This window comes from Diaphorina citri, unplaced genomic scaffold (assembly GCF_000475195.1).
Source record: "Diaphorina citri unplaced genomic scaffold, Diaci psyllid genome assembly version 1.1 scaffold1882, whole genome shotgun sequence".
Taxonomy (NCBI): domain Eukaryota; kingdom Metazoa; phylum Arthropoda; class Insecta; order Hemiptera; family Psyllidae; genus Diaphorina; species Diaphorina citri.
In genome coordinates, this window is record NW_007379308.1 from 22,549 (window position 1) to 30,093 (window position 7,545).

General features: G+C 30.9%; 2 long non-coding RNA genes across 2 annotated transcripts; one reads left to right on the forward strand and one right to left on the reverse strand.

Annotated features, from left to right (window-relative positions):
- Positions 1–4,199: 4,199 nt before the first annotated feature.
- LOC113470865 lies at positions 4,200–4,536 on the reverse strand. The gene is made up of 2 exons (XR_003393769.1): positions 4,455–4,536; positions 4,200–4,365 (listed from the first exon to the last, which is right to left on the reverse strand). It is a non-coding gene; the product is annotated as an uncharacterized LOC113470865 (long non-coding RNA).
- Positions 4,537–4,855: 319 nt separating this feature from the next.
- On the forward strand, positions 4,856–5,330 carry LOC113470866. The gene is made up of 2 exons (XR_003393770.1): positions 4,856–4,965; positions 5,119–5,330. It is a non-coding gene; the product is annotated as an uncharacterized LOC113470866 (long non-coding RNA).
- Positions 5,331–7,545: the final 2,215 nt, after the last annotated feature.

Sequence of the window (7,545 nt, forward strand, 5' to 3'; positions counted from 1 at the left end):
TTGTTAACATTTAAAAAAAAAAAAAAAAAAAAAAAAAAAATCCGACCATTTTTCGGCCAGCTACTTGACCTACAGGCTGCTGTAACAGCACTATAAATTAACAAAAAGTAAAGTTTGACCACACCATCATGTAGGAAATTTTGTGTACTTTAATTTTGATTCCTATCAAAAATTGCGTAGGACGTACGGTTAGGAGTTATAAGCGAAAAACTGAAAAAAGTGCGAAATTTCGGCCGTTTTCTGGCGGTTTTTTCGCCGCCAAAATTTCTCCCCTCAACTCTCGAGGTCTCAATTTTAGTATTACACTTCCCCCACCATACCTAACGATCCTATGAAAAAAAAAAAATCGTTTGTTCTAATTATTGCTCCATCTATTAGACTAGAAGGAAAGAAGTAGAAGAAGAGGAATTACATATTGGGACAATGAAAACAGGAATAAAAGATAATAATAACTAATGGGTCTTACAATAAAATAATAAAAAAAATCCTGAAAGAGAAAATTGTTTGTACTATCTGCCCACATCAAAAAATTTTGGGGGAAGAAGGAAAGGAAGAAGAGAGGATAATATAAGGACTAGGACAAAGAAAACTGGAATAAAGGATAATGGGTCTTGCAATAAAATAAAAAGATCCTGAAAGAGAAAATATTGTTTGTACTATCTGCCCTCATCAAAGAATTTTGAGGGAGGAGGAAGAAGAAAAAGAAAGAAATAAAGAATCAGGTGAAAGTGGGAAAACTGGAACAGTGGGTGGAAAAAAAAAATCCTGAAAGAGAAAATATTGTGTACTATCTGCCCACATCAAAAAATTTTGGGGAAAGAAGGAAAATATTAGGACAAAGAAAACTGGAATGAAGGATAATGGGTCTTACAATAAAATAATAAAAAAATCCTGAAAGAGAAAATTGTTTGTACTATCTGCCCATATCAGAAAATTTAGGAGTAGGAAAGGATAAGGAATTTCAGGATCAGGACAAAAGGATGGGAGAGATGGGAACTGTAAAGAAACGGGTAGATAAGAGACACATAACGCACGGATTTGGTGGGTAAAGGAACTAAATATTTTTTTGAAAAGACAAAACAAATTAAACGAAAAAAGTGGAATGTAGAGAATCTACTAGAGGAGATAAGAAAGAACAAGAACATGGAAAGAGGAGAGAGATAAGAAAACATTCGAGATAAAAGGAAAGGAAATAGGATTAAGGAGGTACATAAAAGTATTTTTTGAAAAGACAAAACAAATTAAACGGAAAAAGTGGAATGTAGAGAATCTACTAGAGGAGATAATAAAGAACAAGAACATGGAAAGAGGAGAGAGATAAGAAAACATTCGAGATAAAAGGAAAGGAAATAGGATTAAGGAGGTACATAAAAGTGACTTGAGATCAGAATCACACACAACATATAAAAAATCTTTCTTTTTTACAATAAATCGTAAAACGAAAATCAACAAATTGAACTTATCTTTATCATTTTTAAAAAAGAAACTTAAAATATTTGGTAGGAAGACAATTCTTTTCTTTTTTTTTTTCTTAACTTTTTTTCCAACTTAGTGTGCTTTTTTTCCCACTTTTTCTTTTCAAGTGACGAAACAAAACATACAATTCTGAACTTTAACTTCATGTCAGAGGCCAGCCTTTGTTGGACACGATTTCCTAAACTTTTTTTTTCAAACTTAGTGTGCTTTTTTTCACTTTTTCTTTTCAAGTGACGAAACAAAACATACAATTCTGAACTTTAACTTCATGTCAGAGGCCAGCCTTTGTTGGACACGATTTCTCAAGAACGAAAACAATTTGGAAATAAAACAAGACGTAAAATCTTGATAACAGCTTGTGGTGCAACAAAAGAGTAGGCAGCTAGGCAGGTAATATTCAGCATTCTGTGCTGAGCTGAGAGGGAGAATTATTGGATAAATTTCAGAACTGTACATGGATTGTAAAGTCACGTTTCTAAATTGCCTTCATCTTTTGTTTACAAAAAATCTTATAAATGTAAAATGTAGAAAAATAATTGAATTTCCCCAAAAAATTTTGGGGAAAGAAGGAAAATATTAGGACAAAGAAAACTGGAATGAAGGATAATGGGTCTTAAAAGTGGGAAAACTGGAACAGTGGGTAAAAAAAAAATCCTGAAAGAGAAAATCGTTTGTACTATCTGCCCACATCAAAGAATTTTGGGGGAGAAGGAAGTAAAAAGGAAGAAATAAAGAATGAGGTAAAAGTGGGAAAACTGGAACAGTGGGTAAAAAAATCCTGAAAGAGACGTTTGTACTATCTGCCCACATCAAAAATTTTTGGGGGAAGGAAGAAGAGAGGATAATATAAGGACTAGGACAAAGAAAACTGGGATTAAGGATAATGGGTCTTACAATAAAATAGAAAAATCCTGAAAGAGAAAATATTGTGTACTATCTGCCCACATCAAAAAATTTTGGGGAAAGAAGGAAAATATTAGGACAAAGAAAACTAACAGTTAACTTGATAGTTTGGATGACAAGTCTAGTGTTTCACCAAGTAATCCGTTGTGTGTGAACAGTAAACTTGAGAAAATTTTACTCTTAACACACAATAGGTTACTTGTTCAAACTCTGAACTTGTCATTCAAACTGTCTGGTAAATTGTTACATGTGTACCCTGATTTATTCAATAGGTATATTGTCTAACTTTATTGTAAAAAGTTACATTATATTATACAATGGTGTATGCACACACATTAGAATTTGTAGTATGGGAGATCTTGTAGGTAAGCAAATACAAAGAACACTGGCAAATTTTGAACCTTAATTTCAAATTGAAATTATTGATAAATCATTACTATGTAGGTAGCTAAATGTACTACAAATCAGTTTATTTTTTTTGAGACAACTACAAATCCCAACAAGAAATTCCCATGTCAACACCACCATGATTTCTGTTTATTCACAAGAATGGTAAAGAATAAGCTTTGCAATACAATATATAAAGCACTTTAATTCGTACATCACAGACGTTTTATATATCATATTGGCATGAAAAAATTAAATACCTAAACGAAAATACATACGTAAACCTAAGGTAATTTTAAGTCAAGAACAATTTAGAAGAAATGTAAAGGTGGTTAAGAGAATCTGGCAGAGTAGGTACAAATAGGACTACAGTTGAATTTTGTAGGAAAACAGAGGATGGCTTTTGAATTAACTGATTTTGCTGCAGCTTTTTTTTCAATATTGTATACTGCATTGCCAGATTTAATTTAACCAAGAACTACTCTCAGAGTATTTTTAATTATTTACACAATTGACTTTCAAATAAATTTGAGCCTCTTCATTTAAGTGAAAAGTATAACAATTTTGAATATTACTATAGATAGTAAAAAGACAAGGAGGGGAGAAAAGCACTATAGTAATTATTGTTAGATTAGGTACTAAAAATTTCAGATGGGTAAAATAAAATCAATTTAAGTTAATGTCAGGTTAATTTAGATATAACTTAATATTGATTTTTCATCAATTATTATCCGCTAGCGTGCTTGCATAGTGGCGCTACCTAGCGGACAAAAATAGCAACTGCGTTAAGTCTGACGTTAATAAAAAAAGTCAAGAAAACATACATCAAAAAATGCAACACAAAATTCGATTATGTACATAATTTGTCTTTTTATAATCTAACACAAAATTATGAATCTATCCTGTTAATTTGATGCCTAGTTAAGGACAGAGTATAATAATTATGTAGCTCAAGAACGAAAACAATTTGGAAATAAAACAAGACATAAAATCTTGATAACAGCTTGTGGTGCAACGAATAACAAAAGAGTAGGCAGGTAATATTCAGCATTCTGTGCTGAGCTGAGAGGGAGAATCATTGGATAAATTTCAGAACTGTACGTGGATTGTAAAGTCACGTTTCTAAATTGCCTTCATCTTTTGTTTACAAAAAATCTTATAAATGTAAAATGTAGAAAAATAATTGAATTCTTGAAAATGAAGAAATAAGTATGTACCTACTGAATCACGTTGGTTTGATTTGATTAATGCCTGTACTGAAATTCAACCGGTCTTCTTTCAAAGGTTGTGGTAGGTATACAATGTATGACAGTGTTGGCCTAAATGTTCTACATTTTTACAACAAAGAATCTAGCTTTCTAGATGGATAGTTTGTTTAATTTTACTATTTAAAATTGGTTTGATTTGATTAATGCCTGTACTGAAATTCAACCGGTCTTCTTTCAAAGGTTGTGGTAGGTATACAATGCATGACAGTGTTGGCCTAAATGTTCTACATTTTTACAACAAAGAATCTAGCTTTCTAGATGGATAGTTTGTTTAATTTTACTATTTAAACACTGTCAGATGTCGTTTACATTTATTTACGAAGTGTAATACCTAATATTCAAGGATGTACTCCATGATGTGTAATTTTACTATTTAAACACTGTCAGATGTCGTTTACATTTATTTACGAAGTGTAATACCTAATATTCAAGGATGTACTCCATGATGTGATCAATAGTTAACATTCTAAAAACATAGGAAACGATAACATGCGTATTTCTTCAGCTCAACTTAAATTCTTTGACTTTTCCGAGGTTTTGTACAGGATATTTACATGATGTTCAACAAACAAAGGTTCACACAATATTCATGGTCCATTATATTTTGCTTTACAAGTTCTCTAGCATCTTTCCAGGTTATCTAAGTCTCATGTAAACGTTTGAATAGGGAAATGAAGCACAGGGTTTGGTGTTGAATTTCAAAGGAAGCAATAGTTCCAAACTATGGAGATAAAGAGACAGAAATCATTAATCATGATTAAGCCGAAATGCTTAATATACACGCAATGAACAACCGAAGAAGAAAGAAAAATAAATAGCATGTAGTAGGTTATAAGTACATTTTACATTAGAAACCAAATTAGGAGAAATTTCGAAAATTACTGGATTTTTCATGAGAGATATAAGCCGAAGTTTTTAGAACAGAACAAAGGTTTCAAGGCAGGAAAAATTACAAAATATTATATGAAGAAGAGGAACTTGATGCTCAAAAATACATATTGAGAAAGCAATATACGAGAGTGAATAGAAACCTTGTTTCACCAAATTGAAAAATACAAGCCGAAGTTTTTAGAACAGAACTAAGGTTTCAAGGCAGGAAAAATTACAAAATATTATTTAAATATTACATGAAGAAGAGGAACTTGATGCTCAAAAATACATATTGAGAAAGCAATATACGAGAGTGAATAGAAACCTTGTTTCACCAAATTGAAAAAGGAGGCAAGAGATCCGAGTACATACATTTCCTTAGACATTGAGCTCAACGTTCAAGATGCTATAGAATTGTTTGGTCCAAGTTGTGTGAATATGATTTAATTGTACAATCTTTTTAACACTACTGAGGTTTATATTACACAACACACTCTTATTTCTAAAAAAGTAAATCTAGCCAAATAAACTTAAAAACTACAAAGTATTATGATCTAAAGAAAGAGGTCGATTATTAATGCTAGTGTTTCAGTAGGTAATTTAAAAATTAATGGTTATTTTCTCGAGACCGAATAAACAGAAATGATTTTCAAGTTTGTAAATCCAATTGAATCAGCGAAAACACATAACAGTTAACTTGATAGTTTGGATGACAAGTCTAGTGTTTCACCAAGTAATCCGTTGTGTGTGAACAGTAAACTTGAGAAAATTTTACTCTTAACACACAATAGGTTACTTGTTCAAACTCTGAACTTGTCATTCAAACTGTCTGGTAAATTGTTACATGTGTACCCTGATTTATTCAATAGGTATATTGTCTAACTTTATTGTAAAAAGTTACATTATATTATACAATGGTACAGTTAACTTGATAGTTTGGATGACAAGTCTAGTGTTTCACCAAGTAATCCGTTGTGTGTGAACAGTAAACTTGAGAAAATTTTCTCAAAAAGTAAACAAACCAAACGACGGCAACAACAAAATGGCCGCTGCAAAAACTGTTGCCGGCTTAAGGTCAGTTTACATGATGCGCGTCGCGTACACCTGTAGCCGTGAGCTTGGGGGTGTGTTTATTTTACTCTTAACACACAATAGGTTACTTGTTCAAACTCTGAACTTGTCATTCAAACTGTCAGGTAAATTGTTACATGTGTACCCTGATTTATTCAATAGGTATATTGTCTAACTTTATTGTAAAAAGTTACATTATATTATACAATGGTGTATGCACACACATTAGAATTTGTAGTATGGGAGATCTTGTAGGTAAGCAAATACAAAGAACACTGGCAAATTTTGAACCTTAATTTCAAATTGAAATTATTGATAAATCATTACTATGTAGGTAGCTAAATGTACTACAAATCAGTTTATTTTTTTGAGATCTCCCAACAAGAAATTTCCATGTTAACACCACCATGATTTCTGTTTATTCACAAGAATGGTAAAGAATAAGCTTTGCAATACAATATATAAAGCACTTTAATTCGTACATCACAGACGTTTTATATATCATATTGGCATGAAAAAATTAAATACCTAAACGAAAATACATACGTAAACCTAAGGTAATTTTAAGTCAAGAACAATTTAGAAGAAATGTAAAGGTGGTTAAGAGAATCTGGCAGAGTAGGTACAAATAGGACTACAGTTGAATTTTGTAGGAAAACAAAGGATGGCTTTTGAATTAACTGATTTTGATGCAACTTTTTTTTTGCAATATTGTATACTGCATTGCCAGATTTAATTTAACCAAGAACTACTCTCAGAGTATTTTTAATTATTTACACAATTGACTTTCAAATAAATTTGAGCCTCTTCATTTAAGTGAAAAGTATAACAATTTTGAATATTACTATAGATAGTAAAAAGACAAGGAGGGGAGAAAAGCACTATAGTAATTATTGTTAGATTAGGTACTAAAAATTTCAGATGGGTAAGAGGATGGCTTTTGAATTAACTGATTTTGCTGCAGCTTTTTTTTCAATATTGTATACTGCATTGCCAGATTTAATTTAACCAAGAACTACTCTCAGAGTATTTTTAATTATTTACACAATTGACTTTCAAATAAATTTGAGCCTCTTCATTTAAGTGAAAAGTATAACAATTTTGAATATTACTATAGATAGTAAAAAGACAAGGAGGGGAGAAAAGCACTATAGTAATTATTGTTAGATTAGGTACTAAAAATTTCAGATGGGTAAAATAAAATCAATTTAAGTTAATGTCAGGTTAATTTAGATATAACTTAATATTGATTTTTCATCAATTATTATTTTTTAATAAAAAAGTCAAGAAAACATACATCAAAAAATGCAACACAAAATTCGATTATGTACAAAATTTGTCTTTTTATAATCTAACACAAAATTATGAATCTATCCTGTTAATTTGATGCCTAGTTAAGGACAGAGTATAATAATTATGTACTATTCAGTGTAGGAACATCAAATGTAAAAAACTCAGAATATTGGATGAAAAATATCATTTCAAATAAGGTGATATTATACAGAAGTACAAAGTTATCAAGTTCTAACTTGGTAGTGTACGATTGTAGTACCACAACGTTGCTTAACTA